Source organism: Oryctolagus cuniculus, chromosome 10, assembly GCF_964237555.1.
Source record: "Oryctolagus cuniculus chromosome 10, mOryCun1.1, whole genome shotgun sequence".
NCBI lineage: Eukaryota > Metazoa > Chordata > Mammalia > Lagomorpha > Leporidae > Oryctolagus > Oryctolagus cuniculus.
The window spans coordinates 58,056,681-58,084,622 of record NC_091441.1 but is presented as its reverse complement, the minus strand read 5'-3'; the positions used below and the strand labels follow the sequence as shown (position 1 = coordinate 58,084,622).

General features: G+C 38.0%; 1 pseudogene; it reads left to right on the top strand.

The window, feature by feature from the left end:
- LOC103349367 (suppressor of cytokine signaling 6-like) overlaps nucleotides 1-27,942 on the top strand; it is a 157,021-nt pseudogene that overhangs the window by 47,256 nt on the left and 81,823 nt on the right.

Genomic DNA, 27,942 nt, shown 5'->3' with positions numbered 1-27,942 from the left:
AGCAGGTATACGGAAATGCCTTTGCAAAGCCAAATTTTCATTGGAGAAGTTTGGAATCAGATCAGCATAAGATGGACTTTTAATTTCCTCTTCCGTTTTTAAGGGACGTCTTTCTTCTGAAAGGGCTGTGGTGTACTCAGGTTCCGGTGTTCCCGTATTGCTCTGGTTTCTTTGGTACTGCCAGTTAGATTTTAGCATTTTGTGTTTGCCTAATTAGCAGGACATGTAGTTCTCTACCCTGAGTTCCCTCCATGCATTCACAGTCATTTCCTAAAATGCAGGAACATATATATATATATATATATATATATATATATATATAAAATCACACTCATTGTTGAAATGTAAAGTAGGAAAACTTTCAGAAAAAGAATAAGGAAGCATACTAAGGGTTATTTTGCTTGGGAAACCAAGGGGAACAGGGCATAAGCACAGTCTGGTGGCAATTACATGATCTTATCCTTCTGTTTTTGCAAGCATACTTTTTTTTGCATATTTCTTTGTTTCTCCACTTCCCATTCATTCATTGCCATTCATTTTGTATCATGAAGATACTGATTTTCCTCCCACTTGAGAGTCTTTACAGCAGCTGCTCACTCTGTTTGTAGGACTAATCCTTTCCCCAGGCCCTTCATGTGGCTGGTTAACCCTTCTGCAAGTCTGGTAAATGTCAGTTCCTCAAAGCGCATTTTCCTGAAGGGGCTATATAAATCACCACCAACTCACAGACACATACACCTATTCTTGATCATATTATACACTTATTTATTTGTAGCAATTATCAAATCCAGAATTCTCTTGTTTTCATATTGTTTACTTGTTTATTATCTAGCTCCCTCATGAGATGACAAAGAGATAAATATATTTGCAGAATAAATGAATGGATATTCTGTCTCTTTCTATTCTTCCCCATCTTTGGGCCTGTTCTATATTATGATGCCATAATGATCTAGACTCAATATAACTATAAAATAATGCTAATAAAATCTTCAAAGCTGAACTAGGGATTCCCAAGTTTTAGTGTCCAAAGAAACTCCTTTAGAATGTTCAAAAACATACATTTTCCTATCCACTTTGTGAGGTTGTGATTTAATACATCTGGTTTAGTATCTGAAAATTTATTAAACTTGTTTTTAGCAAACTCTCTAGGGAATTCTGAGGATGTTCACTTCAACATGCAGAATAAAATTTATGCTGTTTAACCTGGCCTCCAAAGTGAATCACACTAAGTATTTAACCAGCTTGTCTGGTTAAATCCCATCATGTCTCACATGAACTTTTCATTAAAATTATCAAAGATTCAGTAGTTGTTCAAACACACTTCATTACTCCTTTTTTTCAAAAAGATTTATTTATTAATTTGAAAGGCACAGTTTTCAGAGAAAGGGAGAGAATCATACAGAAAGAGAGAGAAATCTTCCATCCACTTGTCCACTCCCCAAATGTCCTCAATGGCCCGAGCTGAGCCAGTCCAAAGCCAGAAGCTTCCTCCAGGTCTTCCACATGGGTTCAGGACCCAAAAACTTGAACCATCTTCTGCTGCTCTCCCAGGTACATTAGCAGGGAAGTGGATTAGAAGTAGAACAGCCAGGTCTCAAACCAGCACCTATGTGGTTTGCAAGCATCACAGGCAGCGGCTTAATCCACTATGCCACAACACCAGCCCCTCCATTATTTCTTGCCTCTAACTTTTGTTCCTGTTATTACTAACCCAGCTGCCTCTACCAGTCTAGAACATCCACATTTTCCAGAAATATTCATTAAAATCCCAAGAGAGATTCGGTACTCCTAGATAGACAATGGTGTCTTCTTTGTTTTTTTTTTTTTTTTTCATTATACATAGTAATGTAGAATAAGATTTCAACATCAAGTATTTGTAGTTTTATCAACTGTAAGTTCCATTTTTCCCCCCAAATAATGGTAGAAACTCTCTATCATGCTGATTTGGAAGGTTGAGCTTGCGCATTAAAGACAATCACTAAATTAACTCAGGAGTGAAACTCTATCTTTTCCTGGGTTCCCCTGAAAACAGACTGAGATGAAAACTTATTTGCTAATACTTTATGGAAGGTGTACAGCACAGAGAAGCAGAAGTGAGGGATAGACAATGATCCAGAAAAGAATGAGAGAAAATGCAATGGGGTACTTTATGAGGTTTTATTACATATTCATAACTGATGTAATCAATTACTCAATCTCATGAGGCATCTTCAGTAACTATCAGATGTCTCAATCTTGGAATATTCCACCTGTGGAGAAGGAAGGAGTTTTCTTCTGTTATCACTATTCTGTACCAACTCCTATGAAGGGAAGGAATCTGCAGCTCACCTAGAATCAGGGTCTGTTAACTAAGATCTGAAAACAGAATGAAAGACCACAATTTCCATTACAATTACTGACATCAAACTTCTACTTGTTAGCCTCTTTAAAAATCATATAAGTAGCAGGGGGGAAAGCCACAACAATGCAAAAGTTGCACTTTGTAAATTCACATTTATTAAATAAAAAAAGAAAATAAAACATAATTAATGCTTGGGGTGTAGTTTATAAAATATCTTAAAATACCTTTCATGATTAAGCAATAATGACAAAGAAAACAACTGACTTCCAGTTTAACTGATCAAGAAAAAGGAAATGCACAAATAAAGTATAATAGTATGTCGGGCTGAAAGGCCTGCAAGAGCATCTCAGGCATGGAAAGACAAGACTCTGTGGAAAAAAAAATCCTACAGGGAGGATCTCTGCGAAACCTCAGAGGAAAGAAAGGGTCATCAATGAAGGAGACACTCTTCTCTGAAGGGAGGAGAGAACATCCACTTTGCTTATGGCCGTGTCCAAATACCGACAGAGTCTATGGTCACAAAAAGCCTCCATAGCCCTGGCAGCCCACGACAAGAGCCTTGGATGATCACTGACATCACAAAAAAGTGTTAATTGTTAAAAGAACAACAGTAGTCACTGTGCACTTGCTTCCCAGGTAGGACCTCTGTCCCTATTGAATTGCAATATGAGAATTGACTGCAAATTCTCTCCCCAAACTGTACTCTATATGTTGCCAATTCAAACTGTACTCTATATGTTGTGTGTGGCATTGTTGAAATCTATGATTAGCATAGAGTTGGTCCTCTATATATAAAGTCATACTAAAAATGATCCATAATGAAGAAGGAGATGGGAGAGGGAATGGGAGGTGGGATGGGAGTGGGGTGGGAGGCATAGGGGAAAGAACCACTGTATTCCTAAAGTTGTATCTATGTAAAAATGCATTCATTAAATAAAAAAGAATAATAGTATGAAAAAAATCATATAAGTAGATAAACATCTTAGTTTAGCTTCTCACATCTCACTGATCATAACAACATCATAATTCATTTGTTGTCATCATAGCTCTTTGTAGTTCAAAGCACTCTTATCCCAGCCTTGTTGCCTATTATAGCTGTTATGTTAACCTTTCCCCTGACAGCTAGATACCTTCACCCGGCTTCTGCAGTGACATGAACTGGAGGGAAAGGGATAGTGGTTAATGGGTACAGGGTTTCAGTCTGGGGTGAGAGAAATAGTTCTGGAGATGAATTGAGGAGATGGTTGCACTACAATGCGAATGTCCTTAATGTCACAGCACTGTAAACTTAAATAGCAAAAGTAATAAACTTTGCATCATGTGTATTTTGTTACAGTGAAAAACAGATATCCAAAATTATTATCTTTATAATTTTTATTATCCTCATACCAATTAAATACAGCAGCCACATACTTTCAAGTGTTCTTTGCTTTACTTCATGGAGCCTATTTATAAGAGCTGCTTTAAAATCACTTCCTGTGGGTGGATATTTGGTTCAGACTGAGACACTTATTAGGACACTTGCAGCCTGGACCCAAGTGCCTGGCTTTGAGTCTTTGCTCCTTGCCAATTCCTGCTCCAGAATATGAGCACCTGTGGAGACAATGGGTGAAGACTCAAGTAGTTGGATCCCTGCCACCAAGTGGGAGACCTAGACTGAGTTCTTGGTCCTGGCTTCACCCTGGCCCAGCTCCAATGGTCATGGGCACTTGGACTTGGAAAGTATACCAACAGATGAGAGATCCATTCTCTCCCTCCCTTTTCTCCCCACCCCATCTCTGTTTCAAGTAAATAAATAAATTCAATTTAAAACACACAAAATCACTGCCTAATAGTTGCCACATGGTGCTATTTCCTTGCTGGTGTGTGTGTGTGTGTGTGTGTGTGTTCTTATTTCCCCTTGAGAACTGGTCACATTGTCCTGATTCTTGCGTTTTCAGTAATTTTGGATTGTATTTTAGAAATTCTGAGCATTATGCTGGGTAGACTCTGGGTCCTGTTATAAGCCTATAGAGAATATTGTTTCTGTTTTAAGAGGCATACAACCTGATGTGATTCATACCATATGTTTGTCCTATTTCCTTTGGTAGGGGTGGTTTTCAATTTTTATTTAGTACCTTAAACCTCTGCCATATTGGTTTGAGTCTTACCCATGCATGTGTTATTCAGGAGACTTGCAAAAGTTGTCCTTGTGCAATTGCTTACTTGTTTGCTTAAAAATATCAACAAGGTCCAATCAGGAAGTAATGAAACCACTTTAGTTTTTTCAAGTGCAAGGACTTTAATCATAAATGAATTAGCTTCACAGGTGATGGAAGGTCTGAGAAGCTAAAAAGTGATGGCCAATCAACACAGAGATTGACAACAGCTGGAAGTTGCAATTAATTTATTGTTAAAAGAACAGGAAGATGTTATCAGAGGCCAGATGTTAGGGTTCTTTGGTGGAAGCCAGAACATCAGAAGTTGCCCTGAGGAAATCATTGTTGGATGAGCTCTAGAGAAGATCACCCATATCCAGAAACGGTACAAGAGGCAGAGCGATTTGGAGTGGGACATCCTGGCTCCTCTCATTGTTTCTGCCTTCCAATCTTTGCCTCATACCTTCTATTGACCAAACCTAGGAATGCAAACCTATTGACCAAACCTATGAACGCAAAGTGAAAGAGAGCCAGGGGAAAGCAGTTTCCTAACATAGAAAGTAAAGCAGAGAGGGTGGGTTCTGTGGTTCAGATGCGTGCCCCTCCCCAAATTCAGGTGTTGCCAATTCAGACGTCACCAATTTAAGAGGTAGGGCCTTTAACAGGTGAAGGGCCATGAAAACTCTTCCCCTTCCTTAATGGGCTTTAGACCCTTAAAAAGGGGGCTCCAAGGAACTTTCTGCACTTTTGGCCGTCCATCTTCTACCCGACAGGCTGTCTTCTAAGGATGCAGCCATCTTGGAAGCAGACCCTTAGTACTCTGATCTTGGACTTCCCCACTTCCAGAATGGTGAGGTATTTTTCTGTTTTTCAATAAATTACCCAATCTGTGGTACTCTGTTACAGCATCAGTTAAAAGCCGAGGCAGTTAGGTAACTGGGATTAAATCAGACAAGCATTTTACAGGCACACTGGAATTTTTACATTTATTTAAGGTGTACAAATGCCATGCATTTCATGTATACAGATTCAGGAATATAATGATACTTCCACCCTACCCTCCCTCCCTCCTGCCCATGCTCCCACCCTTTTTCCTCCACCCTCTCCTATTCTCATTCTAATTTTTTACAAAGATCTATTTTCAGTTAACTTTATACTCAAAAGATTAACCCTATAGTAAGTAAAGAGTTCAACAAATAGTATGAAGAGAGGAAAAAAAAAAAAAAAAAAAAACTGTTCCTCAACACCAAACCCATATGTTTGTTATTTTGCCGATAAATACTAGTTCTTCAAATTTTTAAGGTGAGCTTATAAGAACAAAACTGAAGTAAAAGGCCAGGTATTTAGGTATATCAGTGGGCCTCTGGCCTTATAGTTATGTCATTTGAGATACCTGAATCCTGTGAATGCCTGGGTTCCAGTCCCAGGTACTACCCCCAATTCCAACTTTCTACTAATGTGTACTCCAGAAGGCATTAAATGACTGCTTAAGCATTTGTATCACTGCTATCCATGTAGGACATGGATTAGGTTCCTAGCCCTGCTTTAGTCTGTCCCAGCCTCACTGCTGCCAACATTTGGGGCCTGAACCAGTAGATGGGAGCTTTTTTCCCTTCCTGCCCTAGCTCACCCCCTACTCCCTTCACCTTCTACCCACCATCTCCCTCCTCACCCCATGTCTAGCTCTCCCTTCCTCCCTCCCTTTCCCCTCTACCTGCCTCCCTATCTCTCTCTGAAGTAAATTTAAAAATAAAAATAACCTAAGGAAAACAACAAATCACACCGTTTTCCTAGAAATTTGATATCTGCCGGAAACTTAAGAATGAATGATTGGCCTTTGGGATGATTTTGTAAGACATCACAATTCATGCCCTATATTTCCCATTCTTGATATGAGAAAGTAAACGCCCAGCCATTGTTCTGTCCATGTCTTGATTGCTAATTGAGATTAAGAAAAAAAAAGACACAGATGAGAGCCAGAAACCAGGAGTCAAGAGTGAAGGAAACCCAATTCAGACACAGAAGTAACAGATAAACGCCGGTGCCATGGCTCAATAGGCTAATCCTCCGCCTTGCAGCGCCGGCACACCGGGTTCTAGTCCCAGTTGGGGCACCAGTTTCTGTCCCGGTTGCCCCTCTTCCAGGCCAGCTCTCTGCTGTGGCCCGGGAGTGCAGTGGAGGATGGCCCAAGTCCTTGGGCTCTGCACCCCATGGGAGACCAGGATAAGCACCTGGCTCCTGCCTTTGGATCAGCGCAGTGTGCCAGCTGCAGCACGCCGGCCACGGCAGCCATTGGAGGGTGAACCAACAGCAAAGGAAGACCTTTCTCTTTCTCTCTCTCTCTCTCTCTCACTGTCCACTCTGCCTGTTTAAAAAAAAAAAAGTAACAGATAAGATGGAAATAAGGGGTTCATATTCCTAACAGAAAATTTCTGAAAATCTAGGAGTTGTGGCTCACAGGGAAATGAACTGTATGTGTCCCATATTTTTGCAGGTTCTGGCAGATGGATTTTCAACCTCTAGAGAGATTTAAAAGAGAAACAGTTTAGGAGAGCTCTCCCTGTGTTCCCTCTAGCACGTCTCAGATCTCTCCAAGGGAGAATATACCTGAGTTCCTAGAAACAAAGATTTATACTGGAATTTTTGATATAAAAAAAGCTTTGATACTTTCTTTAATGTCATACTCAAAATATTTTGTGGTTCTATTTTCATAAGATGATGAAATTCTATTCAAAGTTTATAATGCAACCAGTCTGCATATAAGCAATAATGGAAATCATATTTTAAATATCAGTTTTTGTATACTCCTAATTTGAACTAAAACTCAATTTTTCTCAAAGAAATGAAAATGGAAAAATGTCATGAGTTTCTGTTTTCTTTGCATCTCTTCATATCTTTCAATGTAAGTTTTATAAATCAGCCTATAAACAAGAGCCAATTTCCAAGCTAGTATTTCTTAGAGCTAAGACAAGTACTTGAACTCATTTACCCATAGAAGTGTTTTAAACACATAGTAAAATAAACACAAGGGGAGATACAAAGAAGAGCTTGACTCAGTGAAGAATGTATTTCTCTTGAAATAGAATTAATCTCTGCAATATTTAGGCAGGTTAACTGCTGCATAATTAGTTTCCAAATATGCCAGTAGTTCTCAAATCTCCAGCAAAGGTGACATAGCTTTACCTATAGGACAACTCTATGGTGAGTCACTGAGTAGGAGGCAGGACTGCAACATAATGACAACTAGTTCTCCAATAACTAGCTCTGACTTGGATCTTGATCACAGCTGAGCTCACCAGGATCTGCAGAACCACCTTGGTGAGAACTATTTGATAGTTTCTCCTTAAAGGATGTAGTTTCCCTATGTACAAAAATAGTCATAATGGTCAAACTGAAAACAACACATGCATCCCCTCTCACAACTTTTTGTGACAGAGATACTTGGGTAAGCATAAATTGTGTAGAAAACACAGCTGACATTTTAACCTTTTTAAGAAAATGTGAACTCACCTTGATGCCTTGACAGAAATAGTGTGGCCAATACAGTGCTTTGCACTGGAGCCATTTGTCAGTTTTATAACATACAGGAATGCCATTGTCTACTGAACAATAAAATTAACTGAAAACAAGTTAAACACAGTAAAGTGTCAGCTCAATAGATAAATCAGTCCAACAGATTTTCACGAAGAGAGAGAGAGAGTGTCTTACTTTGATGCTTCCCACAGTTAATAATTTCTCCTTGATTTCATGCAGACAATGTGAAAGGAGGAAACGGGATGAGTTGATGAAGGAATCATGAAGTATGGTGGTTCAGTATCCAGTGAGGGGATTGGTTCCTGAAGCCCCACGGATGCCAAAATCTGTAGGTGCTCAAGCCCTTACTTAAAATAGCATAGTATTAGGCATAAAACATGTGCATCTTTTTTTTTTTTTTTTTTTTTTTTTGGACAGGCAGAGTGGACAGTGAGAAGAGAAAGGTCTTCCTTTTTCTGTAGGTTCACCTCCCAATGTATGCTGCGGCCAGCGCACTGCACTGATCTGAAGCCAGGAGCCAGGTGCTTCTCCTGGTCTCCCATGAGGTTGCAGGGCCCAAGGACCTGGGCCACCCTCCACTGCACTCCCGGGCCAAAGCAGAGAGCTGGCCTGGAATTGGGGCAACCGGGACAGAATCCGGTGCCCCGACCGGGACTAGAACCCAGTGTGCCGGCGCCACAGGTGGAGGATTAGCCTACTGAGCCCTGGCGTTGGCAATGTGCATCCTTTCAAATGCATCAAAACATATCCACACGGGCTGGCCTTGTGGCTTAGCGGATTAAGCTAATGCCTGCAAAGCTGGCATTCCATATGGGCACCGGTTCATGACCTGGCTGCTCTAATTCCAATCCAGCTCCCTGCTAATGTTCCTGGTAAAGCAGAAGAGGATGGCCCAAGTGTTTATGTCTGTGACACCCATATGGGAGACCTGGAAGAAACTCCTGGCTTATGCCTGGCCCAACCCTGGCTGTTTCGGCCATTTGGAGACTGAACCAGCAGATGGAAGATCGATCTCTGTCTCTCTCATCACTCTGCCTTTCAAATAAATAAATAAATCCATAGAAATAATCTAGATTACCTATAATTCCCAATACATTGCAAATGATATGTAAATATTTGTTAGGCTGTATTGTTTAGGGGATAATGACAAGAAAATCCTCCACATAATAAGACATTTTTTTTCTGAGTATTTTTGATCCATGATTGGATACAGAACTCGGAGATTGATAAGTGACTGTATGCTTTGTAATGGCTACAGTAGGTAAATGTGACTTTATAAAAAATAGTATCTAATCATCTCCATAACATCTCCATAACAATTTAAATTTAAGTATCTTTTATCAGCAACAGTAAAATTTTATAAGCTCCTACTTGAATGACAGTAGTTCATACTTATGTTGGATTTATGTCACTTTTTTTCCAGATGAAATTTGCTTTTAATGATTTGATGTTGATATAGTATTGCTTTAAAAGTAATATAAATCGGCCAGCACCGCGGCTCAATAGGCTAATCCTCCACCTGCAGTGCCGGTTGGGGCGCCAGATTCTGTCCCGGTTGCTCCTCTTCCAGGCCAGCTCTCTGCTATGGCCCAGGAGTGCAGATGAGGATGGCCCAAGTGCTTGGGCCCTGCACCCACATGGGAGACCAGGAGAAGCACCTGGCTCCTGGTTTCGGATCTGCGCAGCGCTAGCCATAGTGGCCATTGAGGGGTGAACCAATGGTAAAGGAAGACCTTTCTCTCTGTCTCTCTCTCTCACTGTCCACTCTGCCTGCCAAAAAAAAAGTAATACAAATCCTTTTATGCCCTCTGAGGCATCATTTTAAGCCACAGGCCTGTATTTCCCATTTAAAGAATAATTTTAAAAAATGCACAAGTAAGGACAAGCCAAAAAGCTTAGGTCCTTTTCCCCAAGGGCAGCCCATTGTTGGTTCTTATTTGTCACTCTTTAGAGAAGCTCACTGCCATATTGAAAGAATACAAAAGACTGCTTAAATGTAGGCAAATCAAGCCAAACCTTGCTCATCCCATTGTTTGTTATCCACTAAATATTCGAGTGGATATTTCTCAAAAGATAGGGGTGGCTAATAATCATGTGAAGAATATACTCAGCATCATTAGTCATTGGGGAAATAAAATTAATAACATAATGAGATTCTACTCCATATTCACTAGAATAGCAGAAACTGACAAGACTGGCAGGCGTGAGAAGCACAGGGACCTCCCTTACACGGACGGTAGCAGTGCAATGTGATAGAAACACTGTGCAAGAAACAGTTGGGTCATTTCTTACAAAGTAAAATACACATTTACTACATTACCTAGAAATTCTATTCCTTGGTCTTTGAAAAAGGAAAACATGCTTACAAAAAAAAGAGAAATAGCTAGTTTGCTCATCAACATTTAATTGGGTCAAAGGGGATAGAGGAAATATACTACTCTGCACTAAAGGCTAACAAGCAAGTGATACACAACATAGTTGAACTATAAAAATATTGTGCAGAGTAAAATAAGCCAGACACTGGAGAGTAAATAGTATATAAGTATTGTACATGAAACTCTGAAAGGGGCAAATATAAACCACAGTGTCAGAAAATCAGCAGTTGCCAAGAGCAGGGAGGGATTACAAAAGATAAGAGGGAAATTTGAGGGTGGATGGAAATCTGTATCTTGATTGGATTAGTTTGTCAAAATTCATGGAAGCTATGGGTTTATCTTATTGCATAGAAACTATGCTAGCCTCAAAATATTGTATCTTTAGAATCATTAGTAATTTACTTATTTGCTGTCCTTATTATCTCCCTAAATATAAAATTATTCCACATAAGTCTCATTAAAGACACCAGAATCAGTATGATTATTACTATCAATTCAAAGAAGAGACAATGGGGCTTAGAAATGTTAAGTGATAAATTAGAATGAGAAGGCATAGCCAGAGTTGCTGCACTATGATTACACTGAATTCTCTTACAAATACCATTCTACATTCTTTCCACAACCCCTTAGGCTTCATTTTAACTAAGATGTACAACGTAGCACTAGTATATATCTTCAGTACTCTGTTGATATTTTACTTGATAAATTGAAAGGGTTCCCATCTGTCACTTCCTTTTGAAATAGAAAAAAAAAATTAGTCCAATTATCTTTGCTCTGGTTTTTTACTTCTGTGTAATCTGCTAATCATTGTCTATAGACTAAGTATTTTTAACCAATAACTTTACAGGATAGGTAAAATTACATTAATTCTCAATCAACTATCTAAAGATAAAATGCTTTGAACTTCATGCAACCTTAATTACCTGTGTTCTCCAAATAACATTTGGCCCCACTGGTCACATCATTTAGTGACTAGTCAGAAATTTCTTCTAGTCTCTCTGTGACTCTTATTTATACTCCTACCACTGAGGATGGCTTTTCACAGACACAAAGACTCATTTGTTTCGGACTAGACTCTATTGTCAGCTCTGCACAAAGATCCTATTTAACCTTATGTTTAGATCCTGCTCTGGCTTATCTGAAACTTTTTAGCTCACTCTACTTAGTGGCAGATAATTGCTGATATCCTTGAACTTCTCAAGGTACTAAAAGATAGCCATGTTCTATTACCTTTTCTTTTGTAAGTACAATGTACATATTTACTTTTTTTGAAATCCTATCAAGAAATCCTTTGAAATATCATATTATTCCAGTAAGTTTTATTACCTTTAAAGGGGTACACAGTCATATGTCACATAATGACATTTTGGTTTAGGATTGACTACAAACATACGATGTCCCCTTATGATTATAATGGAACTGAAACAGGAATGTATAGCTGAAAAAAAGACACTAAGGAAAGTGCAGGAGAAGGGAGAGTTTAAAAAAAAAAAAGAAAATTGACACTGAAGGGTTTAGCAGAAGCTTTGTCAGACCTCATCAAGTTCTTTAGAACGTTTGAGACATGGACTCCAAACCAAAAATTTTCATTAATGTAGAGGAATATTCGGGGTGTATTACCTGCTTATAAGCAAATCAATGATGAAAAAGAAACCAAGCAAATTCTCATGAACACATTGCTGAAACGAGTGATGGGTCCTCAAGAGGCTCAGGTAGATCCTTCAAGGGTTGCTCCCGAAGATAGTGTTATTACAATGGGATATGACAGCTCCACATATGTCATTGTCTTAATGGACTTACAGTGGGACAAGATGTTGTAGGGAGTGATATTGATAACCCTGATCCCGTGTGGGACTGGGCTAGTGTGTGTGTGTGTGTGTGTGTGTGTACGCGTGCATCATTTTTAACTTGTGCTTCTGTCTTGTCATAAATCAGAGGTTCCCACAATTCACATCTCAGGCTTGATAATTTGCTAGACTGTCTTGTAGAACTCAGGACAACAGTTTACTTGGTTACACGTTTTTTACATGTTGCGGATGAAAAGGGTGCATAGGGTAAGGTATGAGATTGGGGGAGGGAGGATGATAGAGCTGGTATGCTACCCATCAGCCCCTCACATGTGCACCATCCTGGAACCTCTCTGAACCCTGTCCTTTCAGTGTTTCTTTCATAATTGGCAGATAAAAACTATATTGTTGACCTGTGAATGATGCAGGTGTTGGCACAACAATATCCCTCACATGAAAAAATGTGTGTATGACTTTTCTTGAAGACCTTTACTTAAAGCTTCTTGTATTTTGTTGACTTTTGAGAAAAAAAACAACTTGGAAAATTCTATTACAAGCTAAGAATGAATTTCCTGAGAATATCAACTTGACCATATATGAAACCACTTTAAAATCTCAAAAAGTATATTGAAGCAAAACAATGCAGACTTAAAATACACACACACACACACACACTGTTGACATTTCTACAGAAAGACATCTTCAGGTAAAAATAATATCCCCATCCTGCATAGATCATACAGATAACTCTAATCATCTGGCCAAGAAGCCAAATGCAAATACTTCAGTTCTTCAGCTCCAATCTTTCATTCTTAGCGCTGGAATCTCCTGTCCAAGTCATCTTGTTAGATGACACAAGAGATGGTAAGTTGACATTTACTCAGCTCTGCCCTGTTAAGCCTCAGCAGTGATGAATTAGCTTAGTGGATCTGCTGCTTTGGTTTCTTTTCCATCTTCTGCTTAGTGTTTTCTGGGCATAGGCATCAGTTGCTGTAATTATGATGGTACTCCTGTTGAGATAGCTGCTGATACTGGTCTCATCTCCTCGATATTCCTTATCCTCCTCACTGCCATCCCCTCAAGGGTGTTTCTTTGGCAAGCAGGGCCCTGAAGAACCATGTTCTGTAACCCTGCTATGTATTCTGTCTCACTGATACACCTTGCTTTCTTGCACCCTGGTATTAGCACCCTCCATCACTTCTCCCAGCAAATGAGGCTTGGTCCTCTTTGGAAATACCCCAGGAGGTCTCCGCATGTGGCCTGGACTTCAAGAACAGTCTCTCATGAATCCATCTGTCCACTCTCACTATTCTGGTAATTGTTTGGAGGAATCCTATGATTTGTATAGTGTCTCCAGTTGTTGTGTTTTGCTGCATATTTATAGCCTTGAACAGTAACTCTACCAGGTCTTGCAACATTTGCTGCTTGCTTATCCTTTTCCCTTTCAATAACATCAAATCCCACCACCCCTCCATTTCCTAGACTATGAAGGTCCTTGCTTGAGTGACTTTTCTTTATGGAAAACTGGTGTATAAATACTTCTATGCTGTTTCATTCCTATTGATGATGTAATTTCCATTTCCTGTATTAAGTTATCTTAAAGACCTCAAATATTTTGTTGCTCATCTGTAGGTGCCAATGATGTGAGACCACCCCAAACATAACTCCCTGTGTCATTGTCTATGGTTCTGGGTATGGTGTTCTCAGTGCAGACGGCAAGAGAGCCTCAGTGCTCAGGGTTGGTGGTGGGGGCTAGGGCCTGCTGCTCTCTGTGTAGGAGTGTGTAGGCTGGAGAGGGTAGGGCTGCTCAGGGTTCTCTGGGGTCTTACTCTGCTCTACTACCACCAACTCAGTATAATATTTAACTTCACAAAAACAGTCTTCTGTTGACTTGAAGTCTTATTGATGTTAAAAGTAAACACATGTTCTGTTACCTGCATTATACATGATGCAAAGCATTCAGGAACCACTAAAGATCATCTTATAGCCATACACAATTTACTTGGAGAAGAGCTGCTCACCTTGAGGTGGTCAGAATCACACAGCTTTTAAGAGGATCCCCACAACACTATGTTCATCTTGATAGTGACAGGAAGTGACTACAAAATTTTTACAGTAGCATAGCTTATACAAGTCAGTTTTATAGTTTTAAGTTGAAACTGACACTTTCTTTACATTTCTCACCACTGCAAATAGTGTCATGCATGTTTTGTGCTTGCAATGAATTTTGATAAATTTTAACTTTTAAACTAGTGTTTTCACTGAGAATTATTGACATAAATTACCACATGGTATCCCATAAATATAATTTTTAATACATGTATATGGTGTCTCATGTACAGTCAGGGTAAATACATCTATTTCATCAACCATCATAGTTCCTGATATTGAAAATATTCAAAATCCTATCTAGGTTTTTTCTTTTGTATAGAAATATACATTAACATCAGCTTTAGTCACCCTACTGTGCAATAGAAAAACAGAGCTTCTTACTCCTGTGTGGTTATGTTAGTACTCTTCTCAACCCTTCCTTCCCCATTCCTTTCTCAGTATCTGGTAACCACTATTATACTTTTAAATAAGATGTCTTTTATTTATAACATTTTAATTTTTAAATAGTTTTTAACATATAATGTGATTTGTTGATACAGTTCCAAAAACATAATGATATTCTCTTTCTTCATCGCTCCTTGCACTCTCTCCCTCTCATTTGTTTCTCCCATTGTTCCTATCTTTTTTAAAAAATTTTTGTGATAACATGTTTTAAAACTACACTACAGTAAAAAGGTTTAATTCTTCACTGAACAAGAAGTTTAACAAGAAAAAAGCAAAAAGACCCTAGTTTAGTGGGAATATAGACAATGGCTATAAGCAATCATTGAATGGAAAAATGACCATTTAACTCATATGCAGTAAATTTTAAAGTAATCACAGATCATTAACACTATAGTAATATAACATTCTTAACCACTGGTTTCACAAAAGAATAAAACAGTTTTGCAAAACTATATTTGCATCAATACTGACACATACACACTTTACATTTAATATTAGCTGCTGCATATTAGGGAGAACATTTATCTTTCCAGTTCTGGCTTATTTCAATCAACATGGTGTCCTCCTGCATACATTTTGCTACAAATGGTACAATTTCATTCTTTTTTATAGCTGAATAATATTCCATTGTGTATATGTACCACATTTTATTTATTCATCTGATGATGGACACCTTGGTTGATGACAAATTTGACTATCGTGAACAGTGCTGCTATATACATGGTGGTGCAGGAGCCTCTTTGATACAGTATGTTCATCTCTTTTTGGGTACATATGCAGTACTGGGATTGCTGGATCATATGGCAAGTCTATTTTCTAATTTTTTTAAGAAATCTCCACACTTGGCAGGTGCCGCAGCTCAATAGACTAATCCTCTGCCTGCGGCGCCAACACACCAGTTTCTAGTCCCGGTCGGGGAGCCGGATTCTGTCCTGGTTGCTCCTTTTCCAGTGTAGCTCTCTGCTGTGGCCCGGGAAGGCAGTGGAGGATGGCCTAGGTGCTTGGGCCCTGCACCCCATGGGAGACCAGGAGAAACACCTGGCTCCTGGCTTCAGATCAGTGTGGTGTGCTGGCTACAGCGGCCATTTGAGGGTGAACCAACAGCAAAGGGAGACCTTTCTCTCTCTCTCTCTCTCTCTCTCTCTGTCCACTCTGCCTGTCAATAAATAAATAAATAAATAAATAAAAATTAAAAAGAAATCTCCACACTGTTTCCCACAATGGGTGCACTAATTTACATTCCGCTTTGTCCACATCCTCACCAGTATCTGTTACTCTGTTTTGGATTTTAGCCATTCTGACAGGAGTGAGGTGATCTCATTGTACTTTTGGCTTGCACTTTCCTGATGGCAGTTTTTCATATATTTGTTGGCCACTGGTATTTCTTTTGATAACTGTTTCTCAACTGGACTAGTTTTTTTGTTGTTGTTGAGTTTTTTAAATTTATGTTCGGGATATAAATCCTTTGTTGGATAGGTGGTTAACAAATATTTGCCCATCCTGTCAAATGTCTCTTAATTCTAGTCATCATTTCCTTTGCTAGGCAAAAGCTTCTGAGATTGATATAGTCCCATTTGTTTAGTTTTGCTTTTGTTACCTATACTTTAGAGGTCTTGTCCAAGAAGTCCCCTCCATCAGCAACGTCATAGTCTTGGGTCCTAAATTTAGATGTTTGATACATCTTGAGTTGATTTTTGTGTATGGTGAGATGTTCAGATCCAATTTCATTCTTCTACATACATGCATCCTGTTTTGCCATCATCATTTGTGATGGCACTCCACTATCTGGTATGAATATTTCTGTCAAATCAGTTTGCTGATGTAAATTAATTTTTGGTCTCTATATTCTGTTTTGATATATGTATCAGTTTTTATGCCAGTACCAAAATGTGTTGCTGACTATTGCTTCATATTATGATTTGAAGTCAGGTATTGTGATGCCTCTAGCTTGGTTTTTCTTGCTCAGGATCCCTTTGGCTATTCAGGTTTTAGATTTTAGAATTTTTTTTCTAATTTTGTAAAGAACACCATTGGTATTTTGATAGGGATTGAATTGAATCTGTAAATGCTTTAGGTAATATAGACATTGCAGTGATATTCATTCTTCCAATCCATGAGAAAGGGATTCCTTTCCATTTTTTTTTCTGTTCCTTTTGATTTCTTTCACCAATACTTAATAATTTTCAATGTAGAGATCTTTCAGTTCCTTGGTTAAGTTTATTCCTAAATTTTTTTTATGGCTATTGTGAGTTGGATTTCTTTCTTGGTTTCCTTCAGTTGAGTTCATTAACATTCAAAATTTACTCTTTTTGTATGCTAATTTTGTAACCTGAAACTTTACTGAATTGGTTTGCAATTCTAACAGCTTCTTGGTGGAATGTTAGGTTTTTCCATGTCCAACATCATGTCATTGATAAACATGAGTAATTTGACTTCCTCTTTTCCAATTTTGATGACTTTTATTTCTTTCTCTTCCCTTAATAAAACTTCTAGTACTATACTGAATACAAGATGAAAGTAGACATTCTTGTCTTTTTCCAGATATGAGAGGGAATTCTTTGAGGTTTTCCCCTGTTCAGTATGATTTTGGCTGTTGATTTGTGATATACAGCCTTTGAGATTCCATATTTGAATGCTATCATGTGATACTTCATGCTTAACTTATTTCACTTAACATATGGGACTGAAGATCATTATGTTATCAATTCAAAACTTAATTCTGTTTAAAACTGAGTGTTCCATCATGTGTGTGACATTTTCTTCATTCCTTCAACAGTAGGTGGCCACTTACGTTGTTTCCATTTCTGACTTACTGTGAACAGTGCTTCAGTAAGCATGAGGACACAGATGTCTCTTCAGTCTGATTTCATTATCCTTAGATATATGTACAAGAATGTAATAGGTGGATTTTGTGGAAGTCAACTTCTAGGTTATTTTTTTTTTTTTGAAGAACCTCTATGCTGTTTTCCAAAATGGCTGTACTAATACACATTCATACCAACAAGGTGCCTATCCTCATCAACACTTCATATCTCTTGTCCATTTGAAATAAGCAATTGAATGTAGTGAGGAGATATCTCATTGTAGCTGTGATTTTCACTTCCCTGATGTTAAGCATTTTTATGTACCTATTGGCCATTTGTATGTCATCTTTGAGGAATATCTATATCTACTGCCTACTTAAAAATGTTTTAACTATTTAATTTCCTTGTCAATGCTATAGAGACAAAATAATTACAATATGGGTCCCCAGAAAATAGAAAGAGATGGCCTTTTAAAAATCACAACTTGGTTCTGTTCCTGAACAATGTGGTAGGAGGAGAGGGTGTGGAATTAGTATTCTTGAGGCTTCCTAGCAGATTCCAACATGCAGCAAGGATTGAGGATCGACATGTTTAAGAAAGTCTACCTGAAATGATTTGAGTGTTTAAAGAGCTGGTCTTAAGTTTTACACATTTCCTCCCAGTTTCAATTTTCCCCTAACACTTAAATTTTAACCCACCACACTTATAATTTAAGTAATTAAGCCAACATATTATGCTCAATGAAGAATCTGCTCGTTTTTTTTCTGCTACTGAGTTGGGTTCCTATATATCCTGGGTATTAACCTCTTGCCAGTAATACAGATTTCAAATATTTTCTCCCATTCTCTAGGTAGGTTCTCTTCACTCTATTGTTTCCTTTGCTGTATAGAAACGAAACACTTTAGTTTGGTGAAATCCCATTGTATGTGTTTTGTTTTTGTTTTTTGTTTTGTTTTGTTTTATTTTTGCTGTACTTTTGCAATTTAATAAAGAAAAAACCTTACCCATTCCAATGTCCTGAAATGTCCCACTGTTTTCTTGTAGTTCAAAGTTTTAGGTCTTACTTTAAGTTACATAATCCAGTTTGAGTTAACTTTTATACATGGTGAGAGATAGAGGTCTAGTGTAACTTTTCTACATGTGGGTATTCAATTTTTCCAGCCCAATTTGCTAAAAAGTCTACTTTTTTCCAGTGAATGTTTCTAGAACCTTTGTCAAAGTTCATTTGGATGTAGAGTTGTGAGTCTACTTCTAGACTAATCTGTTGCATTGCAGTATCCTTTCTTAAGTAAATGTCATGCTATATTAATTACAGCTTTGTTACGTTTTTTAAAGTCAAGTATTAAAATGCCTTCTGCTTTGACTATTAAAGGTCTTTCATTGTTCCATACAAATCTAGTAGTGTCTTTTCTAGTTCTTTGGAAAATGTCACTGGAGTTTTGTTAGGTATTGCATTGAAGCAATAAAATGCTTTTGGCAGGATGTCAGTTTTAATAATCCTGATTCATCTAATCCATGAACATGGATGCATAGTCATTTCTTTGTATCTTCAGTTTCTTTCATCACTGATTTGTAGTTTTCATCATAGTCCTTTCTCCTTTTCATGAAGTTTATTCCTAGAATTTTTTTTTTTTATTTTTTAGTTAGAAATGGTTTTGCTTGATTTATTTTGCAGATAATTTTGTATTGGTATAAAACAACACTGCTGATTGTTGTACATTAAGTTTGCTGTAATTTTTCTGAAACTTGTTCTAATATTTTTGGAGAATTCTGGGGTTTTCTATATTTAAGATCATATCATCTGCAAACAATCTTTTAACTTCTTTCTTTCCAAGTTTGATATCCTTTATTTCTCTTTTGCAATTGCACTGGCTAGGAATTCCAGTGATGCCATGAATACAAGTAGTTAAGTAGGCATCCTTGACTTGTTCCAGGTCTTAGGGAGAAGGCCTTCAGCTTTTCCAAATTCAGGTCATGTTAGCTGTTGGCTTGTCATTATGGCCTTTATTAAGTTGAGGTATACTTCTTCTATACATACTTGGTTCAGCGTCTTTATCAGGAAGGAATATTGAATGTTACCACGTGCCTTTTCTGAATCTATTGAGGTAGAATTTTTGCCCATTTGTTGATGTGTATCCAGTTAATTTGTACTAATTACTTTAATCCATTATGTTGATCCATCCTTGCAACTCTGGCATGAATTCCACTTGATTATGGTGAAAATCTTTTAAAGTGCTGTTAGATATGATTTACTGAGAACTTTGACATCTATGCGTATCAAGGATATTAACCTTTAGCTTTCTTTTGCAGTTTCTGTTTTTGTTGGGTTTTGGTATCAAGGTAATACTGGTTTCATATATTGAGTTCTAAAACATTCTTCTATTTATTGAAGTAATTTAAGAAGTATTAGTCTTGAGCTTTTATTTGATAGGTTTTTTTTTCTTTTTTTCTTTCTTTTTTTTTTTTTTTTTTTTTTTACAGGCAGAGTGGACAGTGGCCGCTGCGGCCGGTGCGCTGCGGCCAGTGCACCACGCTGATCCGAAGGCAGGAGCCAGGTGCTTCCCCTGGTCTCCCATGGGGTGCAGGGCCCAAGCACTTGGGCCATCCTCCACTGCATTCCCAGGCCACAGCAGAGAGCTGGCCTGGAAGAGGAGCAACCGGGACAGAATCCGGCGCCCCAACCGGGACTAGAACCAGGTGTGCCGGTGCCACAGGCGGAGGATTAGCATATTGAGTCACGGCGCCAGCCATTGATAGTTTTTAAATACTGCTTGAACATTGTTGCTGATTATTGGTCTGTTTAGTCATTCTATTGTTTCATGATTCACTTTGGTAAGGCAAACATGTCCACTAATCTGTCCATTGTTTACAGATTCTCAAATCTGTTGCTATAATTTTCAGAATAATCTTTATCCTTTGTATTTCTGTGGTGTCAGTCATAATGCCTCCATTTTTATCTTATTTTATGTATTTAGATCTTTTTTAAGGATTTATCAAATTTGCCCATCTTTTCAAAGGACCAGCTTTTCACTTCATTGATGCTGTTGTTGTTCATGTTGTTTGGTGGCAGTGGCAGTGGTATTGTCTTTTCATTCTGTCATTTATTTGTGCTTGGAGTTTCATTTCTTACCCCTACTAATTTTGTACTTTCTCATTTTTCTGGTTCCTCGAAGTGCAGAGGTAGTTTTTCTATGTGATATTTTTCTGCTTTTTTGATGTAAGCACTGAATGCTATAAACTTGCCTTTCAGTACTGCCTTTGTTGTATCAGATTTCTCACTTGTTTTTAAGAATTTTTAAATTTCCTCAATTTATTTTTGATCCATTGGTACACAATTATTTAAATTCCATATATTTCGGAAATTTATTGTCTTCTAGTTTTATTGCACTGTTAAAAGATTCTTGATATTTTATTTTTTAAATGCTGTGAGATTTGGTTTCTGCTTTCCATATAATACTTTCTACATAGTGTTTAATGTGCTGTTGAAGAATATGTACCATGCAGCTACTGGATGGAATGTCCTATCAATGCCTGTTTCATCCAGTTGGTATAGTGTATGATATAAGTCCGCTATTTTTTTGTTGCTTTTCTGTCTGGATACACTTTCCATTTATGCAAGTAGATTTTAAAGTCCCCTACTATTATTTTGGCATTATATCCACATTTAGACCTGATATTGAGTGCATCTTTATTTACAACTGTTTCTTCTTGCTAGATTGGAACATTTATCATTATATAATGACCTTTCTTGTCTTTTTTTTTTTTTTTAAACTATATCCGGCTGAAAAGCCCATGAGAGTATTTCAGGCATGGAAAGCCAAGACACTCTTTTTTTTTTTTTTTTTTTTTTTTTTTTAAACACCTAAATGAAAGATCTCTGCGAGTGAGATCCCAGTGGAAAGAACGGGTCATCAAAGGAGGTACCTTTCTCTGAAGGGAGGAAAGAACTTCCACTTTGACCATATCCTTGTCTAAAAATTATCAGAGTCGGTGAACTCAGGGGGCTTCCATAGCCTTGGCAGCTCATGACAAGAGCCTAGGGTGATTACTGATGCCATAAACAAGAGTGTCAATTGGTTAAGTCAACAACACGAGTCACTGTGCACTTACTCCTCATGTAGGATTTCTGTCCTTACTGTGCTGTACATTGAGATTTAACGCTATAACTAGTACTCACAGTATTTTTCACTTTATGTTTCTGTGTGGGAGCAAACTGTTAATCTTTACTTAATGTATGCTAAACTGATCTTCTGTATATAAAGAGAAACGAAAATGAATCTTGATGTGAATGGAAGGGGAGAGGGAGTGGATAAGGGGAGGGTTGCGGGTGGGAGGGATGTTATGGGGGGGAAGCCATTGTAACCTATAAGCTGTACTTTGGAAATTTATATTCATTAAATAAAAGTTTAAAAAAAATAAAATAAAATAAAACTATTTTCAGTTTAAAATCTATTTCATTTAATGTAAGTATAGATATTCCATTGTTCTTTCAGGTTCCATTGCATGGAATACCTTCTTCTGTTATTTAAGTCTTTTTGTGTCCTCAGATGCAAAGTGAGTTTCTTGTAGGTAGCATGTAGTTGGGTCTTGTTTTTGTTTTATCTACTAGATGACTCTATGCGTCTTCACCAGATGATTTAATCAATTCACGCTTAAGAATTATTGACTAGTAAGATCTTATGTGATTTTGATACTTGTTGAATAGTTTGATTATAATTATTTCTTTCCTTCTCGCGCTGACATAATCTTCAACAGTGACTAAGTCATTTTTTTCAAGTAGTATACTGATTCCTTGCTTAATTTTTCAATAAGTCTATTACAAATTGTTTTTGGTTTGAAATGAACACTATGAGAAACAGTGACTTGATCAGCGCTTGTCCTGACCGTTGATGTACAATGTAATACTTTATCCATTTTAGTATTTTTTTGTTCTGTATCATTGGTTGAACTCTGTAATTAACACACAATTATTCTTAGGTGTTTAAATTTTAACTGAAAAGTGATCCCTGTTAGGAATTTGGAAAACATTATGCTGAGTGAAATAAGCCAATCCCAAAGGGACAAATACCACTTGTTCTCCCTGATAGGTGACAACTAACTGAGCACCAAAAAGGAAACCTGTTAAAGTGAAATGAACACTATGAGAAATGGTGACTTGATCAACCCTCACCCTGACTGTTGATGAACAACTTAATATGTTGTCCCTCTTAGTATTTTTTTTGTTTTGTTTTTGGTTTTGATTACAATGACATTTACAGAAAACTGTTTCAATTTATAGCATGCTATTTTAAAATGATCATAACTTAACACTGATTATAAAATAAGGAAAAATCAAACGAATAAGACATACTATTTTTGGCCGGTGCCACGGCTCAATAGGCTAATCCTCCACCTGCGGTGCCGGTACTCCGGATTCTGTCCCGGTTGCTCCTCTTCAAGTTCAGCTCTCTGCTGTGGCCCGGGAAGGCAGTGGAGGATGGCCCAAGTACTTGGGTCCTGCACCCACATGGGAGACCAGGAAGAAGCACCTGGCTCCTGGCTTTGGATTGACGCAGCACTGGCCATAGCGGCCAGTTGGGGGTGAACCAACGGAAGGAAGACCTTTTTCTCTTTCTCTCACGTCTAACTCTGCCTGTCAAAAAAAATACAAGACATACTGTTTTTGTTTTGTTTTTTTTTAAGATTTTATTTATTTGACAAGCAGAGTTATAGACAGAGAGAGAGAAAAGTCTTCCTTCCATTGGTTCACCCTCCAAATGGGCACAACGGCTAGTCCTGTGCTGATCCAAGGCCAGGAGCCAGGTGCTTCTTCCTGGTCTCCCATGCAAGTGCAGGGGCTCAAGCACTTGGGCCATTCTCCACTGCTATCCCAGGCCACAACAGAGGAGCTGGACTGGAAGAGGAGCAACTGGGACTAGAACCAGCACCCATATGGGATGCTGGTGCCTCAGGCTGAGGATTAACCTACTGTGCCATGGCACCAGTTCCAAGACACTATTAAAGAACTCTATACCTATACTCAGTTACTTTTCATATTTCAATGCTTGTTTTCACCAACTTGAAAAGCAGAGCAAGTGTGAAAATGAGAGAGGTAGTCTGTCTTCCCATTCACTTTTCAAATGTTCAATACAATTGGGCATATTTTGAATTTACAATGTCTATTTTACTTTCTATATTGCCTATCTCTTGAAGATTTAGTGTTATTGTTTAGTCTTCATTTTAAAGACATGAATGGTTTATGTACCATGTTTACAGTATTGGCCTGAATTCATTTCTAAATTTATACTTTACAAATGAGTTAATTTTCTACCTTCTGATAGAAAGTGCTGTACCTTGTGATAGAAAATCTGTGAGTTTCCTGCCTTCTGTTATTCTTACTCACTGTCTCTGTTTCAGTGTAAAAAACTCCATTTAGTATTTCTTGGAAAACAAGTCTGGTGGTGACAAATTCCCTCAGCTTTTGTTGCCTAGGAATGTCCTTCTCTGTCCCCCATATCTGTAGGGTAGCTTTGCTGGGTAGAGTATTCTGGGCTGGTAATTTTTTTTTCATTTAGTACTGTGAAGGTTTTATCCCACTCCCTCTTGACCTGTAAGATACCTGGTGAGAACTCTGATCAAGTGAGTTGGAGCTATTTTTTTTTCCTTTCTGTTGCAGTTCTGAGACTCCCTTTATCTTTTTCAAATAAATAAAATAAATCTTTACCTATCACTGTAGCTGTCCTTTTTTTTTTTTTTTTTTTTTTTTTTTTTTTGAGACAGAGAGAGAGTCTTCCATCCAATGGTTCACTCCCCTGATGGTCACAAAGGCTGGAGCTGCACCAATCCAAAGCCAGGAGACAGGAGCCTCCTCCAGGTCTCCCACGTGGGTATAGGGGCCCAAGGAATTGGGCCATCCTCCACTGCTTTCCCAGGCCATAGCAGAGAGCTGGATCAGAAGAGGAGCAGCCAGGACTAGAACCAGCACCCATATGGAATGCCAACACCTCAGGCTAGGGCTTTAACTTGCTGTGCCATAGCGCCGGCCCCTCCCTTTATCTTTAAATTAGAGATATTCATTATATCTTTTAACTTTCATCAGATTCAATATGATTTATACATAAGTCTAAGAATCTTCTGCCCTTCTCACATCCTTTTTTTTGAGATAACAATTTTTAAATTTGCATTACAGTAAAAAAGCTTAATACTTTACCGAATAAATAACAAGTAAAAGGAAAAAGCCCCAAGTTTGGTGGGAATATAGACAATGGGTGCAAACCATAATTGAATGGAAAAATGACCATTTTACCTACAGTTTTTTGTCAATTAGTCATTCATAATTTCTTGTGATGAAATAAAACCAATGATAGTGCAACATCTAAATATTTCCTGTGTGTTCATAATAATTAAGTTCACTTAGACAATAAGCCATTTCCTCAACAGTTTATGAACAGGAATAATTTTATGCAATGAAAACATTACACATTATATTTTGTGCTCTATTAGTTACCACAGATCAGGGAAAATATATGGTATTTGTCTTTTGGGGACTGGCTTATTTCACTAAGTATAATGGCTTACAGTTGCATCCATTTTGTTGCAAAAGATGGGATTTCATTAATTTTCGCAGCTGAGTAATATTACATAGTATATAGTTAACATAGTTTCTTTACCAAATCATCAGTTGAATGTCATCTCTGTGGATTCCATATCTTAGCTATTGTGAATTTAAGATAAGTATAGATATTCCATATCTTAGCTAGGGGGTACATATAATCCTTTTATATACTAATTTCATTTCCTTTGGGTAAATTCGCAAGAGTGGGATGGCTGGATCATATGGCAGATCTCTTTTCAGATTTCTGAGGAATCTCCAGGCTGTCTTCCACAATGATGGTGCTAATTTACATTACCATCAACTGTGTATTAAGGTACCCTTTTCTCCACATCCTCACCAGCAATTGTTGCTTTTTGGATTTTTGGATGATAGCGATTCTAACCAGGGGGAGGGAGGACATCATTGTGGTTTTTATTTGCATTTCCCTGATGGCTAGTGACCCTGAGCATTTTTCATGTGTCTGTTGGCCATTTGGATTTCCTCTTCTGAAAAATGCCTGTCCAAGTTCTTTGCATATTTCTTAACTGGATGTTGCTGAGTTTCTTGAAGTTGTTATAGATTCTGGATATTAATCCTTTATCAGTTGCTTTGTTTGCAAATACTTTCTCCAATTCTTTTGGTTGTCTCTTAACTTTGCCGAGTATTTTCCAGTGCAGAGCTTGTATATAATCACCTTTGTCTATTTAGGTTTTGATTGCCTGTGCCTCTGGGGTTCTTTCCAAAAAGTCTTTGCCTATGACAATGCCTTGCAGAGTTTCTTTAATGTTCTCCAGTAATTTGATGGTATCATGTCATAGATTTAGATCCTTTTTTATTTATTTTTTTTAATCTTTTTTTAAAATTTTATTTAATGAATATAAATTTCCAAAGTACAAAATATTGATTACAATGGCTTCATCCCATAACGTCCCTCCAACCCGCAACCCTCCCCCTTATCCACTCCCTCTCCCCTTCCATTCATATCAAGATTCATTTTCGATTCTCTTTATATACAGAAGATCAGTTTAGCATACATTAAATATTTCAACAGTTTGCTCCCACACAGAAACATAAAGTGAAAAATACTGTTTGAGTACTAGTTATAGCATTAGATCTCAATGTACAGCACACTAAGGACAAAGATCCTTGATCCACCTTGAGTTGATTTTTGTATAAAGTGTAAGGTAGGGGTCTTGTTTCATGCTTCTTCACATGGAGATCCAACTTTACCAGCACCATTTGTTGAAGAGACTGTCCTTGCTCCAGGGATTGGTTTTAGCTCCTTTATCAAAACTGATTTGCTTGTAGTTGCATGGGTTGATTTTTTTTTTTTTTTAACACTTATGTCTTTGAGAGGCAACGTTACAGGCAGAGAAGGAAAGGCAGAGAGAAGTCTTCTATCTGCTGGTTTGTTCCCCAAATGGCAGTATCTGCTGGAGCTGGGCCAATCCAAAGCCAGGAGTCAGGAGCTGTTTCTGGGTCTCCCATGAGGGTGCAGGGGTCCAAGCCCTGCTCTGTTTCCCCAGGCTATCAGCAGGGAGCTCTATAGGAAGTGGAGCAGCTGGGACTCAAACTGGCACCCATATGGGAGGCTGGGACCACAGGCAGATGCTTAACCTACTACCCAACAGAGATGGCCCCTTAGGTTGATTTCTGAAGGTTCTATTCTGTTTCATTGTTCTACATGTCTCTTTTTCTTTTTTTTTTTTAGTGTACTTTTTGTATTGGAGGTACAATAATGAATAAGAAACATTTATTGCCATTTCACATTTTCACACAGTGAATGTTGGAAAAAAGAGCTTCAAAAAATGTTTGCTCGTTAGTTACTTAAACCCAGGTGTAAATTATTGTTTTATATTCCATTCTTTTTTATATCCCATATCTTTCTTTTTTCTTGGGTAACTTTTTAATAAAGACTTTGAATTTTATTTGAATTTCAGACAGGGAGAGAAAGGAGGGAGAGAGAGAGATAGAAAGAGAGATCTTCCATCAGCTTGTTCACTCCCCAAATGGCCACAATGGCCGGAGCTGGATTAGATTCAAGCTAGGAGCCAGGAACTCTATCCCTCTGTCTGAGTCTCTCTCTCATAGGTGCAGGGACCTAAGCATTTCAGCCATCTTCGACTGCCTTCCCAGGCACATTACCGGCAGCTGGATCAGAAGCACAAATGAGCACTCTAATATGGGATGGCAATGTCACAAGAGGTAGCTTAAACTGCTGCACCCAACACCAAGCCCAGATAGCTTTTTTATTGTCTTTTAATAAGATTATTATTTTTTCACAGACATTCTGTGTGTCTGATATTTTCTTTTTTTTTTAACTTTTATTTAATGAATATAAATTTCCAAAGTACGATTTATGGATTACAATGGCTTCCCCCACATACCGTCCCTCCCACCCACAACCCTCCCCTTTCCCACTCCCTCTCCCCTTCCATTCACATCAAGATTCATTTTCGATTATCTTAATATACAGAAGATCAGCTTAGTATACATTAAGGATTTCAACAGTTTGCTCCCACACAGAAACATAAAGTGAAAAATAATAGATTTTTTTAAATGATGATGAAATCAGATCAGACCTATTGTCATGTTTAATCCCAGTGAGAGTCAAGTTGGGAGTTGATAATTTCTTTTCTTTTTTTTTTTTTTTTTTTTTTTTTTTTTACAGAGGATCAGTTTAGTATACATTAAGTAAAGATTTCAACAGTTTGCACCCCCATAGAAACACAAAGTGAAATATATTGTTTGAGTACTCGTTATAGCATTAAATCTCAATGCACAGCACATTAAGGACAGAGATCCTACATGAGGAGTAAGTGCACAGTGACTCC